This window comes from Mesoplodon densirostris, chromosome 12 (genome assembly GCF_025265405.1).
Source record: "Mesoplodon densirostris isolate mMesDen1 chromosome 12, mMesDen1 primary haplotype, whole genome shotgun sequence".
In the NCBI taxonomy this organism is placed as follows: Eukaryota; Metazoa; Chordata; class Mammalia; order Artiodactyla; family Ziphiidae; genus Mesoplodon; species Mesoplodon densirostris.
Genome location: NC_082672.1, coordinates 21126558 through 21152236, shown reverse-complemented (window position 1 = coordinate 21152236; position 25679 = coordinate 21126558). Strand labels below are relative to the sequence as shown.

The 25679-nt window shown below is 37.9% G+C and overlaps 1 protein-coding gene and 1 non-coding gene across 6 annotated transcripts in view; both read left to right on the top strand.

Annotated features, from left to right (window-relative positions):
- UTRN (utrophin) overlaps nucleotides 1-25679 on the top strand; it is a 533820-nt gene that overhangs the window by 83393 nt on the left and 424748 nt on the right. The window lies entirely within an intron of this gene.
- On the top strand, nucleotides 11307-11413 carry LOC132500450 (U6 spliceosomal RNA). The gene has a single exon (XR_009534042.1). It is a non-coding gene; the product is annotated as a U6 spliceosomal RNA (small nuclear RNA).

The following is a 25679-nucleotide window of genomic DNA, read 5'->3' as shown; positions in this document are numbered from 1 at the left end:
TTTAAGAGTAGCACATAATAATTTACTACTTAAATTTAAAAACAGAGAGACAAATAGAGAGACAAAATATTATGATATGAAACCCAGTATCTTCCGGAACTATATTTTGTGCTTATCTTCTTTTCTATGTGTTTTCTAGGCTTTTGAGTCAGAAGTTAGGAAAAGATTAACTTCTAGTCTGTCCATCTTTACTTGTCCCATTGGAGATGGAAGTGCCCCAGCTCCTAGTTATATATTTATGTACACATGTCCATTGGTATGGTGAATTGCCACAAGACCTAGCAGCTATAACTTATATTCTAAGGATAGATTCATTTAGAAAGTAATGCACTGAGATCCTGGCTTTCCCAGGACTGGTGTGATGTAAAATGGTTGAGAAGTGAGTGGACTTGGTTGCATCTTGTTCCTCCTGTTGTTACTTGCTTGCTTTCCAGCTGGGTCTTAAATCTCCTCTTTCAGGACAGCTTCTAGGCCCTAAGTCAGCTGGTAGGAATTTGATTTTGTGTGGTAGGAATAACTGCAGGTGGGGAGAGACAGAAACTACTTACTGAACAGTTCCCATAACAATTTCCCCCTGCTTAAAGCAAGCAAACAAAACAAAACAAGACAAAACACCCCCCCACCCCAAACATTATAATTTTGTTGGAGTTGAATTACCCCTGTTAAAGAAGTTTTGTTACATGGCTAACTCTTAATTTCTTTGTAATGATCAGGATTTTTCTCTTTTCCCTAAGGGTATGTAGGGTTATTTCTTTGGTAATTCAGGAAATATTTATTGTATACTTATGGTGTGTAAGGAACTATGTGAAAGAGGCCAAGGAATAAGACAGTTTCTTCCTTCAGGGAATTAAGAATCTTATTAGGAGGGGAGATCAACATGGGCATGGAGACATACTGATATATTATTAACTTTCAAAATCCCCCAAATATTTTGTTATAAGTAAGGAACAAAATATGATGTAAATTTAAAAGTTGGGGGTGGAGTGGGTATTTAGAGTTGGATTAGGGGAGTAAATCTATCTAAAGACTTCATGAAAGAGAGGGTACCATTTGATATGGAAACTGATGGGGGTATTGGGGCTGGAAGAGAATTCCAGGCAGAGGGCACAGATTAGTAGGGGATGACTATAGGAAAGTGTGCTGAATGCCATTCTAAGTAGGTTACTTCACGCTGTATCATATAGGTAGCTATAAATGATTTTGAAGGCATTGGGGGATGTTTGGAGATTTTGTGTGTGCAGAACTTTGTGATCATAAGAGGTTAATCTTTCAAAGGTCTTTAGGATGCAAATAGGAGGGTGGATAGTATAGAAGGTTATTGTAGTACATCAAGGGAAGGATTGAGGACCTGGACATTGGGGTTGGTAGCTTGGGAATATCTTGGTTCTGTTGAAGAATTAAATTGAGTTATGGCAAAGCTCACTTCATGGTTTTCAATATTTAGGATTCTGCTGCCAAAAGCTGAGCTAACTCTTCTCCTGGGTGTAGCTGTGATTGAGAGAACTTGTGTGTGAATGATTCTTCCCTGTTGTTGCATTTGCAGTGTCAGTTTCTAGTTTAGGAGCTCAGCTGATACCTGCAGAAATTGCTTCTGATTGTGACCTGCTTCTCCCTTGCTGTCTCTTTTGTGTGTGTGTGTGTTTTTTTTTTTTTCCTAGTTATTTTTCCCTTGAAAGATAAAAGGAGGCTCTTAGGCCAAATTTCATTCTTTTGGTTTAGCTCGTGTGGGATTACACCCTGTGTAGGCTTTGTTAGTAGGTGCTGATCTGTATAGAAGCTTGGATATCTACAGCTTTGCTCTCCCTGCTTTGTGTTACTACTTCTGATTTTATATTTCCAAGTTTGTGATTCACAGGCAAGGATGAATGACTGAGAAATAGTGCAGATGAGTGGGTGTGTTTGTTTCCTATTGCTGCTGTAGCAAATTAGTATGAATTTGATGGCTTAAACCAATAGAAATTTATTATCTTACAGTTCTGGAGGTCAGAAGTTAGACACTGGTCTCACTGTACCAAAATCAGGGTGTTGGCAGGCCTGTATTCCTCCTGGAAGCCCTAAGGGAGAATCAGTTTCCTCGTCTTTTCCAGCTACAAGGGGCTGCCCATGTTCCTTGGCTCACAGCCCCCTTCCATCTTCAAAACCAGCAATGGTGGGTCAAGTCCTTCTCACGTTGTGGTGGATAAGTCTTGATTTGCATTTTCTTTTCTTTTTCTTTCTTTTTTTTTTTTTTTTTTTTTTTTAAAGAAAAGAACCTCTGCACAAAGAATCTGGCATGGTGGTTAATTCCCCAATCATTCCTCCTTGTCCGAAATAAATTTTGTCACTTTCTTTTGGCAGCTGACTTATAATTAACTTTTAAAAACGCTGGAAGAAGTGTGTGTGTGTGTGTGTGTTTGTGTGTGTGTATTATATTATGATCTGTATGTTTACCTGATGATGGGGAAAAGGGAAGGAATGACCCATGTGCTTTCAGCTGGAAAGACAGCACGGGATTGCGGTTCTGGAATGGATCATAAAGAGTAGACTTAACTTCGCTGTGACAAAAACATGTAAACCACTCATGATTCTCCACTTTTTACACTTTATTCTGAAGCCATATACTTCAGTTAATGTGATTTAATGGTTTTCTCTCAAAGTGTCATTTGGCAGGATGTTATTAAGGAGAAACATGATGTTGAAGTGTATTTGGGAACAAAACAAGTGAGTAGCCAAATTAAATGACTCATTTTATGAAAAGTGAAGGTCAGAGGTTAGTTAACAAGGTGCTTCTTTGTTCATCTGAGAATCCAGTGATAGTATGACCTTTGGAAGAGATTTATTTTAGGTCAATCAGTATTATTAAGGCAGGTGCTAGAGATTTTATGTTCATTGTATTCTACTGTTGGCATAAGAACTTGGACATTATAATTATCATATGAATATAAAAGTTGATGTGCTATAGTAGTAAAATTTATGTTAATTTAGTTTGAACTAAGGAGCATACCTATGGGAGATGTCACTTCCAGGAAATCTCTACTTATGTTCTTAAGGACTTACATATGAGTCAAGAATTTATTAAGAAAATACTTCCAAGACAATAATAGATGTCACTTAGACACATGACTTCTTCCTTGATAATTTTTTTTTTTTTTTTTTTTTGTGGTATGCTGGTCTCTCACTGTTGTGGCCTCTCCCATTGCGGAGCACAGGCTCCGGACGCGCAGGCTCAGCGGCCATGGCTCACGGGCCCAGCCGCTCAGCGGCATGTGGGATCTTCCCGGACTGGGGCATGAACCTGCATCCCCTGCATCGGCAGGCGGACTCTCAACCACTGCGCCACCAGGGAAGCCCTTTCCTTGATAATTTTATACATATGATTCTTTTCTGACCTCCATCCCAGTCATCATTATATAGATAAGGCAATTGTCATTGAATAATATTTAGAACTTTTAGAATAATAATATTTAGAATAATTTTTAGAAAGTATACATTTCAGAAATACTCAGTTTACTGTTAGAATGGAAGAAGGGTTTTGTCGTAGACAAGTAGATGTCAGTTTAATAACTTACTAGCTTAGACACTGCCTAAGTCTTTTGTTTTCCTATGATAAATTTGATTACCCTTTACTTTGAAGGAGAAACTTATCTTCAAGGAGATAATTATTTGCTGGGTGAAGGCCAAGAGAAAAAGTCTAGGAATGTTAAGCCCCCTTATAACGGGAAGTTTGTGTTTCTATTATTACTGATAATCCTTAATGATCTAAGGATTGAAGTCCTGTAAGTTTATCACTACTCTTCCTTTTCATTTCCCATAAAGAGCCTTTGTACAGGCAGTTGAGAATGATCACATGGACATTTAAGATGGCCTGGTGCTGGACATTCATGCCTTCAGTTTTTGTATTTTGCATCAAGTAAAAGAAAGAAGGAAAAACCTTGGGCTATATAACAAATAAGAATGACATTAACTAGAGAACAGTGGGTCTGACTTGTAGTAGATGCTCAATAAACAATATTTAAAGGAAGGAACCAAATAATTTGTTTGTATATGTGGTTAAAGTTAGTTTTCATAGGGTGGACTTTCTCTCTCTCTCTCTCTCTCCCTCCCTCTCTTTTTGCTTTGGGAAAGGTGTTTGTGTTGTATCCAAAGGAAAGAGACACATTTTTTTAGCGTTTAGAAAGAACTGTAAATTATAAGCTTAAAAATACGATTGGCTTAGGGTCATCCTAAGAATTACAGAGGAGGACCTAAAAGAGATCTAGTGACTATTTTTTCATGATTTAGATGTCTCTACTGTATTTGGCTTAAGGGATTTTGCTTTGTTATCTGATAAAACAAAGATTTGTTATCTGTCTTGACCTTTTATAAAATGAGACCTTATAATAATCTTTTGAGATAAAGTTCTTAAACTATTTTCTGGGTCAGGGAGTCATTTAAAAATTTTTAGGAACTATGGAATTTCTGCCACCACTCCAAATCACATTTGCAAGGACACAATTTTTCTCACAACTTTAAGAAGTTTGTAAAGTCACTAAAACTTCTCCAGATATAGAACAAAATATAAACTTTTGTTCATTTGTTCATTTTATTCATGTGTGTTCATTCACTTCCATGGCTTTTAAGGTTTGTAGGATTTTTGGAGAGAATGCTACCCTTGTTTTAAAAAACAAAATATTATGTATATGTGTTTAAAAAGTCAACCATTTCGGGCTTCCCTGGTGGCACAGTGGTTGAGAGTCCGCCTGCCGATTCAGGGGACACGGGTTCGTGCCCCGGTCCGGGAAGATCCCACATGCCGTGGAGCGGCTAGGCCCGTGAGCCATGCCGCTGAGCCTGTGCATCTGGAGCCTGTGCTCCACAGCGGGAGAGGCCACAACAGTGAGAGGCCCGCGTACCGAAAAAAAAAAAAAAAAAAAAAAAGTCAACCATTTCATCACATAAAAATTATGCCCTACTCCATCATTAGATGATTTTTTTTTGGTTTGTGTGCATATGCTAGCAGATGTATTATAATATATAGTCATAATGCCTATTTTTAATAAATATAAAATCATATTGTTTTACAGGTTTTTTTGTTTTGTTTTTTGTTTCTGCTTTAGCTATACATATTGAATCCCTTTCCATGCCAGTATTGGTAGATCTAACATATTCCTTTAAAACCACTACTTCACCCTTTATTTAGCATGAACATAATTCTACAGACATACTAAAATTATTTGTAGATTGACTTTTATATTGAACATGGCTGGTGGTGGAAATAAGAGGAGAGTAAGGAGCGACTGACTGGTCGGAATGACTTCGTCGTTGCTCAAACTCTGCTTTGTTCATCTTCTCAGAGAGTGGTTGTGTAGAGCTGGAGAAGGCATACATTTTGAACAGAGGAGGTTGTTGACCAAGAAATTGGCCTCCCCCTAACACAATACCCACTGTGATGATTTACAATGTTTAAATCTCAGCAAAAATACCACTTGTATTCTGAATTCCTTTGTTTCAACTACATAACTCAATAAGAAAGTTTCCTACAATTGAAAAGAATAGGCACTGTTTGGAGGCCAAGTTTTGCCTTGTAAGGCTGAATGTGCTTTATTTTAAGCTACTCTTTCTTCTCAAGAAGACTGGTATAAACAAGAGGAGGGCCCTCTGGTAATTTCTATGCAAAGCATCAGTAATACTGTTTCTTTTTAAGTTAATTATTTTTAATCCTGCTTATTTATTTAGTGCCTAATGCTAGAACACCTAATGAGCTCAGTGTTTCTGACAGTACATCCTACTAATGAGTGGAGGCAGACTGCCTGTGTTGGTATCTCTTCTTCAACTCTTATTAGCTATGAAGCCTCGGATAAGTTTAGTAACTGTTTCCTCATCAATAAAATGGGGGATACTCATAGGACAAATTCATGGTTGTTACGAGGTTTAAATAAGATAACGCAAATGAAAAGACAATCCAGGGAATGGAAGAAAATATTTGCAAATTGTATTTCTGATAAGGATCTAGGATCCAGAATATATAAAGAATTCTTATAACTCAACAATAAAAAGACAAATAGCCCAGTTGAAAAGTGGGCTAATTTTTGAATAGATATTTCTCCAAAGATATACAAGTGGCCAATAAGCTTGTGAAAAATATGTTCAACATCATTAGTCTTTAGGGAAAAGCAAATCAAAATCACAATGAGATTCTACTAGGATGAGTATAATAAAAAATACAGAAAAGAAGTGTTGATGAGGATGTGGACTCTCGTGCACTGCTGGTGGAAATGTCGAATGGGTATAGTATCTTTGGAAAACAGTTTGCTGGTTCCTCAAAAAGTTAAGTGTTGCATTATCTAACTCAGCAATTCCACTCTAAGTTATATCCCCAAGAGAATTGAAAATATGTCCATGCAAAAACTTGTTCACAGATGTTCATAGCAGCATTTTTCATAATAGACAAAAGGTGGAAACAACCAGAACGCCCATCAGCTGGTGAATGGATCAACAAAATGTGGTCTCTCCATACAAGGGAACATTACTTAGCCATAAAAAGCAATGTAGTATTGATACAAGCATGAACCTTGGAAACATAATGCTAAGTGAAGGAAGCCTGGCACAAAAGGCCACATATCATATAATCTATTTATGTGAAATGTCTAGAATAGGAAAATCCATAGAAAGTAGATGAGTGGTTGCCTAGGGCTGGGGGAGGGGAGGTAATGGGGAATGACTGATAATGGGTACAGGATGGGGGATAATGAAAATGTTCTGGAAGTAGATAGCGATGATTGTTACATAACTTTGCAAATATACTAAAAACTGCTGAATTGTACACTTCAAATGCATGGATTTTGTGGCATGTGAACTATATCTCAATTGACAAAAAAATGAGATAATGCAGGGGGAGTGGTACCATACCTTCATATGGTAAGAACTCTGTACCTATTAACTACTTCTGCTACTGCTATCGCTATTTTCATTATTACTATAAAAGGATAATTTCTTGTAATGTGCTTATATTATTTCTAGTTCTTTTCTTCAAATTACACAAATGTTAGCAGTTTGGTGCTTGTAAAATGTTTTTCAAGATCTGCAGTTGTAAACAGGTTCTGTGATGGAAAGCCTTTGAGTTATTGTGAGTGTGTTTTTTCCATTTGCTTGCACTGCACCTTCTTAGTATAAAATAAAGTACTTCTTGGCAGGTCATATGGCATTTATAGATTTTTTTTTCTTTTTACTCTCTTTCATTTGATTTATCTGATTGGCTACACTCAACTCTTATGATGAAGAGAAAGCAGAGAAACCAAGAATAGGATAATCTAGAGGAATTCCTCAATCTTGATGAAATCTTTTAATATTTTTCTTCCCACTGTTAAACTAGGAATTTTTCTCCTTCTGGGCAGTAGCTACATAGTATGGGACTTACAGTAGTACAACGTGTTAACATAAACACACTTGGATGTTTTTGACAACATTTTGTGTAAAATATATGTCAAAATCGAGTCTTTACGTAGTCAGTTATCTGGAATAACATTTGGACTTTGATAAATATGTCTATGGTATCCTCAACACTGATCCTTTTAGAACTATTAATAGATGAGACTTGGGAGCATTTCATGGTTTTCAGGATTAAGTGGTATTTATGCAAGTATACAAACTTTAATACATTCTAGTTTATAACATATTAGAATATTTGATTATGGCTAGGGAATTGCACACTATCTGCCTATTTTAGGATCTAAAATTGATCTGAGCTGTGTTTCTAGATTTACTCCCTCAAGCTTACAGGGTGTTCTGATTTTGTTACTATCAATATCAACAGAAGATCACTTCAGTTTCCTTGTAGCTGAGTGTCATGGTGACTTTTTTTTTTTTGGCCAGGCTCTTTCTTTGAATGTGTGACCTTGTTTGACTTGTCTTTGATTATTATATATCTCTACTTAGTCTGATTTGCCTGGCTATTGATTTACTACTTCACTTTGACCTTTGATAAAGCTGTTACACTGACTCTTTCCTAGTGGGGACCCACCTGGTTGCCCTGCCAGTTAGATGCTTTGGTCTTGCTTGCTGGTTGGAGTGTGTCCCTTGATGGCCTGAAAGCTGGTATTCTTTGTATGCTAACACATATATATGGAATCTTAAAAAAAAAAAAAAAGTTCTGAAGAACCTAGGGGCAGGACAGGAATAAAGAAGCAGACATAGAGAATGGACTTGAGGACACAGGGAGGGGAAAGGGTAAGGTGGGACGAAGTGAGAGAGTGACATGGACATATATACACTACCAAATGTAAAATAGATAGCTAGTGGGAAGCAGCTGCATAGCACAGGGAGATCAGCTAGGTGCTTTGTGACCACCTAGAGGGGTGGAATAGGGAGGGTGGGAGGGAGACTCAAGAGGGAGGGGATATGGGGATATATGTATATGTATAGCTGATTCACTTTGTTATACAGCAGAAACTAACACACCATTGTAGAGCAGTTATACTCCAATAAAGATGTTAAAAAAAAAAGGAGAGGAAAAAAACCCCCTGGTATTCTTGTTTCCTAGTTCCTGCCTGGGTGCTGTGTGAGGCACCTGTTTTCTGTTCTAGAGCACAGGCTTGTCTCTGACAGTTGCCACCTTCTGCATGGCAGTTTTATGGCATGACTTTTTTTCGTGCCACACAGGGGTAGCAGCCATTTTTTAAATTGTATGTTTAACATGAGTATTAATACTAAAATCTTATTTATGTATATATGAATACATTATATATGGTTACTGTTTTGCTTTGAAAATTTCTATAATAATGTTGTCCTAAATATTTATATTCTTATTTAGAAAAAAAATAAACAGTGAGTTCTGGTAATTTATACATTAAAGAATTATGTGTACAACTGCCATAGATGTCTTTGGTTAAATTCTTTTATTAAAATGGCACTTTTAGTGAGGTAAAAAACTTACCATAATTTCTGTGTGCATGTGTGTAATATAACATGTATTTATATGTATAATTGAGATTGTAGTTTCCTAGTATGTATTCACATAAATCTATTAAGTTAAAATATGTGCTGTTTATCAAAGTTTGGCACAATTATGTGTTTGTACATAAACCCATGCGATCTTGGAAGTTAGTCTTGGTGCTGGGCTGACTGTCTGTGTGTACGAATGTAGGGGGAAAGACTCATGTGTGGTTTCTATTTCTTTCCACCGTGAGGGCCCTGCACAGTTTCTTTTCTGGTTAGCTGCTACCGACATTATTGTGGGGCTGCTCCCTGTGTGTGGCTTGGCCTCAGAACCCACGCTGTCTGCTTCCAGACCTACTCCTTCTCCTGTTGCAAGTCAGCGTAGTATAATATTTACTGGAAGAGAGTAAGTGGGTATGGTTGCTTTACGCTGTGCTCCAGCTTGCCCTTATTAGTATTTCTTGGTTCTCCCATCAGCAAGTCTCTGATTTCTTCATCAAAAAATAATTTTGTGCAGTCATGATCCTTCTGCCTTTACAAATCAGCCAGGCTTTAGAAAGGGAAATGATCATCAAAACTCTAAACACTGGGATAAAATGTTCTTATTTAGATGAACCAGGGGTCAATTTAATTTTCTAATGAGCTTTAGAATTGCTTTTCTTGTCTGCCTTTAGGCACTATTTTAATTCTAGCTTTTCTTCTTTTCAGTGTTTCTAGAAGTCACATTTTCACTCTCTGCTCATAATAAAATGATCTTTAGACACGTGGAAAAGAGGAAATGAGAAAGAAAATCTGGGTTATCTCAGTGATCGTGGTTTTAAAATTTTGCAGATGGATGAAAAGGCCATAGATATAATAGAATCATGTTCTTTTATTGAAGTGGACAATTTATAAGTCTAGATTGAATTATAGTCAATATACAGTTTGTTTGGACTTAATGAACATATTAAATACATTCATTCAATAATTTTAAAAATTGACAACGTGTATTGGGAGCTGCATATACTATGGCAATCAAAGTAGACTTTTCTTGCTCTCATGGACTTACACAAATCAATAGGTAATCAAATTGAGATAGGTATAGGGTGCAAAGGAAAAGAAAACAGGGTACTTTGAGAGACTGGGGAGGTCCAGAAGAAAAGATGTTTAAAATTAGATCTGAAATAGCCATAGGAGTTAAGCAGGTTGACAATGGGCTATAAGCAGGCAGAGCAGCATGAGCAAATATCCTGGGGCAGGAAAGGGCTGGGTGCATCTGAGTAACACAAAAGCCAGTGTGGCTGGAGCTGCTGAGAGGAGGGGAGAGCACTGCAAGATTAGACTTGGCATAGGCAGGGGTCAAATGGTTCAGAGCTTTGTAAACCATGTTAATTTAATTGTTGCAGAGTTCATTGTCAAGCTGGCCAGCATTTAGAAAGTGGATTGAAAAGGAACAAGAACAGACATTAGGAGATGGTGTCAGGTTATTGGCATTAGGTTAGTGGATTCCAAGCAGGAGATAACAGTAGCTCAGACTGGGGGATGACTGGGAGATGAAGAGTTGTGGGCGGAGTTAAAGTATATTTAGGAATTTGGGACCAACAGAAATTGGTGATAGATTGTGGTATTAGATAGATTGTGGAATGCCAAGGATTGGTTTCAGGGTCCTGGCATGAACAAGAGGGTGGTTTAAAGTGTTGTGTACTGAGTTAAGAAAGACTGGAGACAGAATTGATTTGAGAGAATACCAACAGTTCAGTTTCAGATGTGTTAAGTGTGAAATGAGTCTGTGAGATATCTCAGTGCAGGTGTCAGATTGACGGTTGGATACATGCTGTGTTATTTGTCTCTTGCTGCATAACAGATTGCTCTGAAACTTAGCATCAGATCTGTATTAGTTATCCATTGCTGTATAACAAATTACCCCAAGCTTTAGCAGCTTAAAACAACAAATACTTACTGTCTCATGAGGTTTTCTGGGTCAGGAATTTGGGAGTGGCTTTGCTAGGTGATTCTGGCCAAGGGACTCTCATGAGGTTGCCGTCAAGTTGTTGACCAGGGCTGCAGGCTTGGCTGAGGCTGGAGGATCTGATCCCAAAATGAGTTATGCACATGGCTTTTGGCTCATCATCGGCCCCAACTGGGCCATATGGTTATCCTTAGTTTCAAGAGGACGTGAGTATTATAACTGGCTATCTTGCTTCAAGGGGGAAAAAAAATGAGGTCAGATTTGTAAGCAAGAAAGGGAAAAAGGATGATTGAGTAGGTAAACAGCAGTATCTACCACAATGAGTTTGAACAAATACTTTCCTCTGGAGTGAGATAACTAGAGGCATGGTCATAGTGAAAACAATTCTGATTCTAGAATTCAGAATATCTGACTTTATATTCCAAAGGAATATGTTAAAAATATGAGTTTTAAAAGATGAAATTGGGTGCTCGCTTTGGCAGCACATATACTAAAATTGGAATGATACAGAGAAGATTAGCACGGTCCCTGTGCAAGGATGACATGCAAATTCATGAAGTGTTCCATATTCTTTATATGTATGGCTGATTCACTTTGTTATAAAGCAGAAACTAACACACCATTGTAGAGCAATTATACTCCAATAAAGATGTTAAAAAAAAAGATGAAATTGGAACCAAGTAAAATGTCCTCATTTGTCTTATTGGGGAATGTATGAGTTGAGACATACTAAATATTTCTTCTTTGAAAATCGGGTTGAAATGGAAACGAAAAATGTTTATTGCATGTGCTTTTTTTCCCTAATTTTTTTTTTTTTGTGGAGCAATACATATAACATAAAATTTACCATCGTAACCATTTCTAAATAAACAGTGGTATTAAGTACATTTACATTGTTGTGTAACTATGACCACCATTCACCTCCATAACTCATTTTATTTTGCAGAATGGAAAGTCTGTACCTATTAAACAATGACTCCCAATTCCAGTCTCTCCCCAGTTTCTGGAAAACACCATTCTACTTTCTGTCTTTATAAATCTGACTACTGTAGGCACCTCATATAAATGGAATCATGCAGTATTTCTCTTTTTGTGACTGGCTTATTTCATTTGGCAAAATGTCCTCAAGGTTTATCCATGTGGTACAGTGTATCAGAATTTTCTTCCTTTTTAAAAGGCTAATATTATTCCATTGTCAGTATATGCCATATTTTGTTTGTCCATTCATCCATAGGTGGACACTGGGGTTGCTTCCACTTTTTAGCTATTGTGAATAATACTGCTATGAATATGGGTGTGCAGATGTTTCTTCAAGATCCTGCTTTCAATTCTTTGGGGCATATTATTGCGTGTGCTTTTAACTCAGGTTCAGTCAGGTTTGCTAGTTTACCCTTGTCCTGAGGGAAGTGCTAATGCTTTGAAGAAAGATTATCTGTCCAAATCTTTTTGTTTGATTCACTCTCTTGCTCACTTCAAGAAAACTTTGTCATCATGAATTATATTTTACGTCTAGGGTGATGGAAGAGAAAGGGCAACTGTAGAATCTCAGAAGACACTGGCCATTGGTTTGCTGCAATGTAAAAGAACTCTAGTTTTTAGGGTGTCATTAGAAAGGAAATATGAAAGAAAACAGAGAACATATCCTTTCTATGCAAAGCTGTGTTGACTGTGCACATGGATTACTCTCTGAGATTCTAGTCTCCTACTTAAGAAATGATTTTACAGTGAGAGAAGTCTAGTAAGGAAACCTAAGTCTTGGAGCAAATGCTTTTGGTGTTTTTATAAAACTGACTAAAATGATTAAGACTCTTCAGTCTAAAATGATGAAAGTGGAGAGAAGATGTAATCACTGGCTATAAAATCATTTGTTTCAGAAGAGCAAACAAGAATTGTTCTTCGAATCTTCAACTAAATTAATTAATCTTCAACTAAGTTTAATTAATCTAGACTTTTTGATGCTTTAATGAGGTACATTTAAGACAAAGGAAAGGAAGATCTATTATATATAGAAAAGAATTACCAAGTTTTGCTATTCCCAGAGATGGTATAGATTGAATTTACAAATTTTCAAAAAAAGGCAAGTAAATATCAGACCCACAGTAGAGACTATTAAATAAAGATAGTGCTGATTTGAGGCAGGATCCTAATTTTCAACAGGGACATGGGGACTTTCCAGGCGGGCCAGTGGTTAAGTCTCCGCACTTCCAATGCAGGGGGCGCGAGTTTGATCCCTGGTCGGGGAACTAAGATCCCACATCCTGCACAGTGTGGCCAAAAATTTAAAAAAAAAAGTGACTTAGAGGATAAATGATCATAGAGGATAACATTAGTGTGCTGGGGGAGTGGTTTCTTGCATTTTTGTTCATACTGTGGATTTCATCTTTTATCTCCCTTATCCAACCCTACCTGAATAAGCTTTTCAATAAAAATTATTAATAACTCTTGTGAACTTTTTTTATAGTTATGTAAGTTAAAAATGAGGGAGTATGCATTTTTCAATATAAGGCTATATTTAAATTATTTTACTCATTAACTTTCAGTTTGTACACTTTTAAGCAAAGAGTGCTATGCTTCATGGGCTGATTTCTTCTTTTTTTAAAATCAATTAATTAATTTTTAGCTGTGTTGAGTCTTCGTTGCTACGCGCGGGCTTTCTCTAGTTGCAGGGAGTGGGGGCTACTCTTTGTTGCAGTGCCTGGGCTTCTTATCACAGTGGCCTCTCTTGCTGCGGAGCACAGGCTCTAGGCATGCGGGCTTCAGTAGTTGTGGCATGTGGGCTCAGTAGTTGTGGCTCGCGGACTCTAGAGCGCAGGCTCACTAGCTGTGGTGCACTGGCTCAGTTGCTCCATGGCATGTGGGATCTTCCCGGAACCAGGGATTGAACCTGTGTCCCCAGCATTGGCAGGCGGATTCCTAACCACCGCGCCACCAGGGAAGTCCTACCCCTGAGTTTTTAAGGGGAAACATAGTGTTCCTTTCTGTCATGTTCTTCCTGCTTATTATAAATATCTTGGCCAAAGGATTGCATTTTAATGGACTTGCAATTTTGAAAATTTATTAAAATGACTTCATTTTTTAAAAATTATCTTGTCTTGGTTTTAACTTGTGGCTCAATGTTAAAACATTCTAAACTAGAGAAAAAAGTTTAAAAAACTACTTCTGAAATACTCTGTTTTTCTTATTTAAAAATTGCATTTATAGGGCATGGTATTTCATTAAAGTACATGAACAAAGGACAGATACTCCTCATTTTTCTCCCAGATATGTGTTCTTTTTCTGAAAGTCAGTAAAATACAAGGTTTTGAGAAAGTCTAGGTAGCTTGTGTAATCTGTCAATAACTTTATGTTTTGCATTAATCTTCTCTTTTGTCTTCTCGTCTTAATAACTGATCAGTGCGCTGATCATTTTGCCTAGGAATACTTTATTGCAAAAGGTGTATTTTAAGTGATGCAACTCCCTCTTCATCAGTGTTTCCATAGTGAATGGACTAGAAGATGGGGAGAGATCGGCCGACTTAGGCACAGTTATTTTACATATAGCCAATTATCTCTTCAGGCTGAAGTGGAAAATTCACTGGAAAGACAGATATAAGTAAAAGCAACTTAACCTGGAGAGTTTCATTTTTAGAAATACGTGCCCTTAACTGCATCTAATTTAGGAGTACGGATCCTGATACATTTCTCTCACTCATCCTCTGGGGTTTGGCTTCATAATGGAGCCCTTCTTGGATACTCAGTGTTGGCATCTAACATCTCTCCCTCCCTCCTAGATCCTTCCTGTCTGCATGTAATTACAGATACATGGAAGTCTCCTATTCTCACCATCCCGCTCCAAGGCAGACGAGACAGGCAGACAGACCTCCTCTCAGCTCAGTTTATTTTTATAGCTGCCAAATTCTCTAACCTTCCTACTTGTCCACATTAAAGTGGAGAAAACTACAACTTTTGCAGGATGGGTGTTTTAAAGAAAAGAATGGTACAGAGTGTTATACACTCATTTCAGAAATTAGCAAATATAGCTAATAAAAATAGAATATAAGAATCTCTCAGGACCTTCTGAGAAATAAACAGTGCTAATATTTTGGTTCTTACCTTTCTGGTCAGATATGTACACATTGTATAAATGAAGCACCGTGTGTACTCTTTGATGACCTGCATTTTTATACCTTAATATATTATGAAAAATCCTTCCATATCTTTATTTTCTTCTCTAGTATCATTTTTGACGGTTGTATTTATGTATGAAAATATGCTTCTAAATAATCCCCAAGGATGGACATTTAGATTAGCAATTTTTTTCAATTATCAAGTGTGCTTTGAAGCACATCCTTTTAAAGATATCTAAATATTTGTGTATCTAATGATTTCCTTAAGATAAATTTCCGGAATTTCTGGGTCAATGGTTATATAATTTAAAAGTATGGGGCTTCCCTGGTGGTGCAGTGGTTGAGAGTCCGCCTGCCGATGCAGGGGACACGGGTTCGTGCCCCGGTCCGGGAAGATCCCACATGCCACAGAGCGGCTGGGCCCGTGAGCCATGGCCGCTGAGCCTGTGCGTCCGGAGCCTGTGCTCCGCAACGGGAGAAGCCACAACAGTGAGAGGCCCGCGTACCACAAAAACAAAAAAACAAAACAAACAAACAAAAAGTATGTTAACATCAGTGTAGTTATATTGTCCCAGGAAACTTGTAATAATTTACACGTCTTCCAGCCCAAAGCCAGCTTCGCTGTTCCCTCACAACATCGCATGCCATCTGGGTCTTAGGGGTTAAGTTCACTTTTCTTTTTTCAGGCCTCATTTTCCCCCAGATCCTCCAGTAGCTTGCTTTCACGCTGTGGACTATGTCTTTCTTCTGAAAACTTGAGCTTCTGGGGTGGTCTCCTCCACATGAAGACCTCTCATTTGCTCTAGTCCTGCTTGGTATCTTTACCCAAATATCCTGCTAATCTCTAATTCATTAGGTGCAAAGGAGAACTTCCTTTCCTAATCCATGTCTCTTCCTGTGCTGTTCTTATGTTTTTTGTTTTTTTTTTTTTAAAGTAGAGAAGCACTGTCATCCTTCAAGTTAACCTAAAAGCCTGGGAATCTTTTTGACTCTCTCTCTCCTTCATTACCCTTGCAATAAGTTGGTAGTCAAGTCCTGGCAACCTTACCTCTAAAACTCTGTACTTGTTGCATCCATCCCTTTTTTTCTAATCTCATTGCTAGTCCACTACTTCAGGCTTTCAGATATCTAGTATGGGAGATTATAATATACCTCAAACTAGCTTCCTTTCTTCCAGCCTCCCTTCCTACTAAATCTAGTTTTCATGTTAAACTCAACTACAGGACACTTCTGATTGTGTCACTCCTTTGCTCAGTAAAAGTCAGTGGCCAACATTGCTTGCTTGTTTAAACCCTCAGCTTGATATTCAAAATCCTCCACAGTCTAGCTGCAGTCTATTTCCAAAATTCAGTGGCATTGCAACTCTGATCTAAAGCCATCCAGCCAGAGAAACGACTCACATTTTTGTCTGCCTGTCCTGTTCTTTTCATGCCTTTAGGACTTTGCTTCAGCTGTTCTCTTCCATAAATGCCCCTTTTAACAATTTTTATATGCCTTTAACATATCAATTCAAAGCTAATTCAAATGCAATTTATTCCTTGAATTCTTCTCTGATCTCTTCACTTCCATCAAGAAGAAACATTTTTCCTCTGAATTTATAAATATATCTGTACCTAATATATTAGCTATAGTTGTCCATCTGTTATTTATGTACTTGTCTCACATCCTTCTCCCAAAATTCTTCACACACCTCCCCTTGATAGCTCTTTTTTTTTTTTTGCGGTACGCGGGCATCTCACTTATGGCCTCTCCTGTTGTGGAGCACAGGCTCCGGACGCGCAAGCTCAGCAGCCATGGCTCACGGGCCCAGCTGCTGCACGGCATGCGGGATCCTCCCGGACCGGGGCACGAACCTGTGTCCCCTGCATCGGCAGGTGGACTCTCAACCACTGCACCACCAGGGAAGCCCCCGCTTGATAGCTTTTTGAAGGCAGCACTTGGATCTCTTTTGGGACCAATATAGTTGGTCTGATGCTCAGTAAATGTCACCATCTGTTTCTTTGCACAGTGTTTTCTACAAAATAGATGAACAACTAATTTTCATTAAAAGAGTAGGAAGTATAAAACTTAAATGATGAATATAAGAAAGACTTAGAAATATTTCCTATTCTTATTGTCTATGTATTGGGCTGAAAGTCATAAAATGGACAAAACCAATTTGGTTATGCACAACCATTAATTTTTGCTATAGTTTTGCTCAGTAATATTAGTCCCCAGTGCTTAAAAGTGGGGTGTGAAGGGTATCCATTGTCCTACTATCAGGGTTATAATGAAGGCAACTTTCAGACCAAACCTGCTGTGTATATTAGCATTCATTAAACAATCATTATTAGCAAGCAGGCTCAAAAAAAATTTCATGCAGCCTGTTTCATGAGCTTGGAAAGCCAAGGCTCTCTGTCCTTTTGGAGGACATGAAGGTTTTAGTTGCAGGAAATGCAGCAATATTCTAGAGCTGTACAATGCAGTGTGAAGGCTGCCGTGACTAGTCCAAGCTAAGATGTGCTATAAATGTGAAATACACACTGGATTTCAAAGACAGTAAGAAAAAAAGAATGTAAGATATCAATAGTTTAAAGTAAATTGAGTATATGTTGAAATGGTAATATTTTGATATATTGGGTTAAATAACATATTACTAAAATTATTTTTACCTCTTATTTTAATGTGGCTACTAGAAAATTTAAAGTTATGTATATTTCTATTGGACAATGCTGTTTTAGAGAAAAGATTTAGTTAGACTTATAGACAGCATCGGGTAACTAGAATCTTCCCAGCTAATGGCTGAACACAAGGCCTTAAGGGATCTAGCCTCCTAGACTTGCTAGATTTTATTGTTTAACGATGCTGGGACATGTCTATAAAATATTTTGGCCAATTCACATGCATTGAATAACACTAAATTCACCAGTGGGAGATTGTTTCTAATCTTCTAATTATGCCAGTTCTCAAGCCACAGTAAAAGCACATTTCTCACATTCATTAAATTAATTAGCAAAGGCTCTGGTGTTAATGGTGGCACAGATAATTGATGCCTTTGTAGTGGCCACCTCTGGAGTTTAGCCTTTCTAATTAAATTACAGCTCACCATCTCTGGAGTGTTTTCTTGGGTTGGGACAACTATGAGCTCCTACAGTGGTTTGCACACTGGAATATGTGTGTTCCCTTGTGGCCTGCTTTTCCAGGTTGTTTAAGGAACTTGAGGAGGCATCTTAGGTACCAGCCTTCTGCTTTCCCATCTTTCCTTTCAGGATTCCCCTCCTGCAGTTTACAAGAGAAAGACACACCTCTCACCTTCCCCAAATCTTACTGTGCTGCATTACTTTGAGGCACCAAACAAGGGGGCAGTTTCAAAATGTAAAGCAAAGAACACTTCCTTAAGGATTATTAAAATAGTCAGTGCCTTACTACATCCGGGGCAAGGCTTTGTGTCCCCCTTCCGTATGTCCGTCCATCCATCCATCTATCTATCCACCCACCTACCTTAGAATGAGAATTCTAAAGTGAGCTTTTGCCCTGGAGTACATATGAATGTGGTTTTAATTTTTTTTTAATTTTTAAAATTTTAATTAATTTATTTATTTGGCTGCACCTTGCTGCTTGCAGGATCTTAGTTCCCCGACTAGGGGTTGAACCTGGGCCCTGGCAGTGAAAGCGCCGAGCCCTAACCATCTAACCACTGGACCGCCAGGGAATTCCCTGAACATGGTTTTAATTTTATTTTAATTTTTTAAATTGTAGTTTCTTTATTATGAACTATTTAAAATCTGAACTCGGTTTTTAAATAAGAAAACTAAAGTCAGACTTACCATGTCAGAAATTATGTCTAATTTAGCGGATTAGTTTGACAGTGAGGACTAGTTTTGCCAATTAGGGAATAGAGGAGACATTTTCTGTTAATCGAATGATCTAGATTTGCAGCTCCTTAACAATGTGCTGGGAGTTATATCTTTTTTTTTTTTTTTTTTTTTTCGGTACACGGGCCTCTCACTGTGTGGCCTCTCCTGTTGCGGAGCACAGGCTCCGGACGCGCAGGCTCAGCGGCCATGGCTCACGGGCCCAGCCGCTCCACAGCATGTGGGATCTTCCCAGACTGGGGCACGAACCCGTGTCCCCTGTATCGGCAGGCGGACTCTCAACCACTGCGCCACCAGGGAAGCCCGGAGTTACATCTTTTTAAGAATTTAAATTTACTATAGGGCTTCCCTGGTGGCACAGTGGTTAAGAATCTGCCTGCCAATGGCAGGGGACACCGGTTCGAGCCCTGGTCTGGGAAGATCCCACATGCTGCAGAGCAACTAAGCCTGTGCACCACAAGTACTGAGCCTGCGCTCTAGAGCCTGCGAGCCACAACTACTGAGCCTACGTGCTACAACTACTGAAGCCCACGCGCCTAGAGCCCGTGCTCCACAAGAGAAGCCACTGCAATGAGAAGCCCGCGCACCGCAACGAAGAGTAGTCCCCACCCGCTGCAACTAGAGAAAGCCTGGGTGTAGCAATGAAGACCCAATGCAGCCAAATATAAATAATTAATTAATTAATTTAAAAAATAAATTTACTATAAATATTAGTTGTCAACTTAAAAATGTGCCTGGAAATTCTTTTAGAGGTTCATGAGTAAAAAATATTTGAAGCCTCTGAGTTTAACACAAATGTAACATCACACTTCCTATGTTGAAATCTTTAAAAGTATATTATAGTCATTATACAGGAAGTTTTAAGAAGAGAAAGAAAAGATGCATCCAGACACTTCAGAAGAGAAATGGTAAAAAGAGACAGACTCAAATGGTGTTTGGATTGCCTCAGGGCGACCAGGACCCATGCAGCCAGGTGGGCTTCATGGCTGAGAATTCCAAAATGGTAACCTAGGCTACCACAGGTCCAGGGAAGGGTGGTGGAAAAGAATATTCAGGGAGGCAGGATGTAGCAAGGTTTGGATGTTCAAAGCACGAGGCAGGCAGAAGAAGGAGGTAAGTAATAAACATGAAGAGGAGGGAAAGAGGAGAAGAGTCCCAGCCCCGTGATTCTCCAGATGACGGGGTGTAGTCAACAAGCTGGCAGCTCTGTTTGCAGGAATGTTCATTCTGGCCCCTAAGGTTGTCTAGACTTTTGCAAGTGTCCAGTCTTGATGAGCAGGAGATTCTTTTTCTTTTATCCTTGAGTTCCTTGCGGTTGCATTGCTTTTGGGGGCTACCTGGGCACTTTTCTGCTTAGCCAAATCGAATGGCAGCACTCGTGTTTGCATGGTTTGTTATTCTCTGGGTCTTCATCTGTCTCAAGGAGTTTGTATGGATCCTGACACACAGAGAACTAAATTGAAGTAGTTCTAGGGAGGGTAGCCAAACCGTATTGCCTTTTAACTCACTGGAGTTGTTGGCTTCAGAATGTTATCACTGGCGTCTCCAATGCTCATTCAGTGATTAGTCATTGCTCCCTGTTTTTCAGTGTACGTATATTGTTATCTAGGTGATGACCCAGAGTCACGATTGTAGTCGTGATTATAACTGTATGGTATACAGTTAAAAGTTTTCTACAGACCTTTATATAAAGCTTTATATAAAATAATAGCATTCCCACATAGGAGTGCAGGGAGCCATTTGTGTACCTGAAACTATTTTATTTTTCTTGGAATATTTGTCTTTAAGTTTTTTGTTTGGGAAGTACATTTCTTGGATTTTTTATTGTTTTATCGTATGGATTTATGAGGAATCTTTGAGATTCCTCATAATATGGGGAAAAAGGTAATTAAAAATCAAAAATATGAATATTTAACTATCTTGAAAAGACACATTTTTGCTCCTATTTTGGAAAGTAGAACTAATGACAAAGAACTTGTCTGAGATCAGATCACTGGAATGTTTTTTATATTCAAAAACATTTTTCTCATGGAAACTCATTTGCATGGATTTTCTACATCTAGAGATATATGTTTATGAAACAGTCAGTTTTTCTTGAGGTTTCTGTAGACAGTGTTTAGAACATAATAGATCTTTATTTAACTTGAATAAAGTGAAGAATCAAATTCACAGAGAATTCTTCAATAAGTCTAACTTTTGTCAGTCACTAACAAAAAATTAGTTTCTATCGGCTTTTCATGACAGTGACTCATCATCTTTGTGACTCACTCAGCTCCTCCTAAATAATGTCTCCTTATTCTATGATATTTCCAGTGCTTTTAATAAAACTCTCTTGCTCTCAGGACAAAACTCCAAAGTGAAGTGTTTGTATGTAAAGTTTACCATTTCTGTCCCCATAAACTAAATCCTCATTCCTCTGCATTTGCAACACATATAATATGGTTATATCCAGGATATTGAGTTTTTCTAAAAGATATTTCCACAGAGAAGGTTTCAAACAATGTCAGATGCCTATAAGCCTTACAGATATTTTTCAGTTAAGTTTAGCAGCTCTAAAAAGTGAAAGTAGGAAAACATTCCCTCCTGTATTCCTGTGCATTCATTTAAAAAGCATGAGGAGCTCATGAAGGAGAAAATTGGTACGAGGTAAATAAACTCTAAAATTAGAAGATGGGCAGGAATTAATGGTTATATCTAATTCTGAAAATAATTCTTTGAGGAATAAATTAATCATTCTGTAATATTGTGTGGATTAAATGCAAAAGAGCTGTCTCTGAATCCCAGCCACTTTGTAGTAGCATGCTTTTGAACTTGGGCTAGTTCAGAAAGTTTTCAGGATAAAAAATTTGGGGATTTTACTGGGTACTATTTTGCTTGGTAGTTTGCATTTCTAAAATGTAGTCTTATGGTCAGCATCATTAAGTCATTAGAGAAATGCAAATACAAACCATGACGTACCACTTCACACTTATGAGGATGGCTATCATAATAATAATTTTAAAAAGGAAAGTAAATGTTAGTGAGGATGTGGAGAATTTGAAACCCATATACATTGCTGGTAGGAGTGTAAAATAGTGCACCTGCTATGGAAAACAGTTTAGCAGTTCTTCAAAAATCTAAACATAGAAATACCCTATGACCTAGCAATTCCACTCCTAGGTGTATCCAAAGCAACTGAAAAGCAGGGACTGGAACAGACACTAGTATACCAGTTTATTGTAGCATTATTCACAATAGCCAAAAGATAGAGACAACCCAAGTGTCCATCAACAGATGAATGGATAAATAAAATGTGGCATATACATACAATGGACTATTAGCTGCAAAAAAAGAATGAAATTCTGACACATGCTACAACATGGATGAACCTTGAAAACATTATGCTAAGTGAAATAAGCCAGACACAAAAGGACAGATATTGTGTGACTTCACTTGTATGAAATATTCGGAAGGGGCAAATACATAGAGATAGAAAATAGATTAGAGGTAACCAGGGCTTGGGGAAGTGAGGGAACGGGAGAGCTATTGCTTAACGGTTACAGAGTTTCTGTTTTGGTGGATGAAAAAGTTTTGGAACTAGATAGCGGCAGTTGTTGCACAACATGGTAAATGAAATAAATGCTATTGAATTATACACTTTAATATGGTTAAAATAGCAAATTTTATGTTATATACATTTTACAACAATTTAAAACATTAATAATTTAATATATCAAAACATTGAAGTGCATACTTTAAATGGATGACTTGTTTGGCATGTGAATTATATCTGAATAAAGATGTTAAAATAAAAGAAGGTAGTCTTGAGAGCAGGAGGAGTATTAGATTAGGAGACATGGATCCTGACTTGATTTATGGTACCAACTAACTGCTTCTGACATTTCTGGTCTCAGGATGGGGTTCGCTGGATCAGGTACCCCTTTATACCATCCCGTTCTTTTACACTCTGATTCTGTGATACTGAGGTGGGTAGTTTCCGTTGTTTAGGTTGGTTCTCAGCTGGAACAAACATTTTCCCCCAGTGCTGAAAATGATGGAAATACTCTCCACAGTCCTGGTGGGACTGTGGACTTTCTGGAACCCAAGGTCTCCAGAATTGTGATGAGTTTGCGAGCAGAGTGGGTGGGTTACATATTAGCAGAACATGTGTTGGCTTAAAGAGGTTGATTTTCAAAGAATCTGTGTTTTCTTACGAGAATGCTTTTTGAGCATATATTTCTAACTCTACTGTGTAAACAGTTTTCAGGATTGCAAACTTTCCGAAGTTTGGTTTATTTTAGAACGTTACTTTGATATCATTATGTGTTACAGCCCTCTGTGTTTTCTCATAGATACACAATTATGTTTTGATTAAATATGCTCTTTTTTGTCAGGTATTGGGTCTGAGGGCAGTGTAGTATTCTATCACGTCTTATTGTGTCTAGAATGCCCTTCTTCCCATCTTATGAAGCAGATTTCATCTGTTCTTCAGAACATATTTTAAATGCCCCCTTTCCCCCATGAAACTCTCGTTGACCTCTTTGGTCACTTGGCAGTGCATTGAACACAGGCTCAGGAGTCGGTCACACTAGTTCTGTTTGTGACTCTGCCACTTCTTGGGTGAGTGATGCTGGATGATTCATTTAACTTTTGTCCCTGGGTCTCAGCCTTCTCATTTGATAAGTGGAATTGTTTTCCTTTCCTTCTCACTCCATCCATCTCCATTTCTCCTGAAGAGACCCATCAGCTTGTATTTTGCTTTTAGAGTGAAGCAAAAGCCATTATTTATTTATTTATTTATTTATTTACTGATATTTTGAAGATGTCTAAACATTTATTTTTGTTTACTTATGTTTGTTTACTTAACTTCTAATAGAAATGACTCAAATTTAAAAAAATAGCTGAGTTTTTAAAGCTATATAGTCATCCCTTGGTGAAAGTCTATTTTAAATGCAGTTTTTAGCTTTAATCACTTCAACATATAAATGCGATAAACTTACAGAAAGATCATTTGCAATATTAATTATCTGAACTTCTCATACATTTAGGTAGTTTTGACAGTTTTGAAAAGCACGTTTTTAATTTTAAGGTTTTCCTCAGGTCTTCTGAGAATGTCAGACCAAAAACATTTTTTAAAAATTCAAAAATTAAAAAAAATTTTTTTTGAATTGAATTTTATTGTTTAAAAACGAAAGGAGTTTTTTGTTTCTGGTAGGATTAGTTTAACAAGTGACTGATTGATTGGAGTATAGTTGATGTACAATATTGTGTTAGAGGATGTCATATTTCAAAACAGATTCAGGACTTTAAGCCCTTGGCTTGAGAGCAGTCTGTCTCATCTCTGTTTCTTTCTCTACCTGCTTATAATATTTTACAGATTATTACAAATATTTATATGTTTCCATATGACATTTTGATGCGTATTGTTTGAATAAATGAATTGGTGATGTTCAGAGAGCACAGATTGGGGGTGAGAAAACAAGGGAGGAAAATGACATGACTACGCCCTAGTGGGAGATGTGTCTTGGGGTTGATTCACATAGAGTACCCAGAAAAGTAAGTGGGAGTATGGTCTGTGATATTTTCATTGCTTCTGAAATAATCTCTTTTGTTAATGAGAAGCTGGCTTTCTAGGGTGTGTTAAATTGTGTGAGAGAGGCTTCAAATAAGGTCAATCTAAGTTTGAAACCATCCAACAAGATATTTCTTTTTTGGCCTAAAGTCTAAGGATTTCTTTTCCGAATAGTTGCATTTTTTTGAACTCAGGTTATCACCAGCCAGTTAGACACTCTTCAGTTGGTTTAAAAGATGTGCTTTGGGCTTCCCTGGTGGAGCAGTGGTTGAGAGTCTGCCTGCCGATGCAGGGGCCGCGGGTTCGTGCCCCGGTCCGGGAACATCCCACATGCCGCGGAGCGGCTGGATCAGTGAGCCATGGCCGCTGAGCCTGCGCGTCCGGAGCCTGTGCTCCGCAGCGGGAGAGGCCACAACAGTGAGAGGCCCGCAAAAAAAGAGATGTGCTTCAAGGATCCTTCTTTCTCTCTAATTGTAGTAGAGTCTTAATGGTGGTATACATGTTCCTGAGACTTGTGTGTTTCCATAGGGGAAACAACTCCTAATTTCCCTGCCACATTTCCAGATTAAGATTTAAATTGACATTTGTTGCTAGGTTCTGCTAAAAGAATTTTTGATGTGCATTTGAGCTGGTGAAGTGAAAAAACAATTTAAACTAGTTTCCTTGAAGATTTTATCAGGCGGTTTTGTTGATGTTTCTTGCTTCACTTCTCTTACCCATCACAGAAATAAAATTCCAAGCTGGGCAGTGGCCCTTGGATCTGTGTGAGCTTGTCAGAAGCGTTTTAAGAAGAGCAAAATATTTAGAGGAAGAATTTGGAAAATCAGCCTTAAGGGATTTAACACATTTTTCTTCTCCTAATTCAGTCCCGTGTTTGTCCCCCTAATGGAGAAAGGTCATTTATGGGTAAGATTTACTAAGGCAAGAAAGGCTTTTAGAAACAAAATGTTTTTTAAAAAAATCCAAATCTAAAGAAAACACTTGTTTGGAATCCTGAAAGAATATATTTAGCATGTAAGTTATACTTACTTAATACATATGTAAATAATCCAGTTATATATAAATTTGTATTGTCTGCTTATACATTTTTATTTTGGAAACATCAAAATAACTAATTGATTTGATAATGGAGAGTTGAACAAATTTGAGACTTGAAATTTGGTATAAATTTCTGGGAGGGCAAAATGATTGATCAGAATAGCGGGATTTAGGATTTTAGTTGTCCTGCTATCACTTTGCTAGCAAATTTTTGCCTCCCTGAAACAGAGACCTGGGCCAAGGTTGTTAGCATAATTTTTTGTGGTGTGGAGGGCAGTTCTATACCAGTA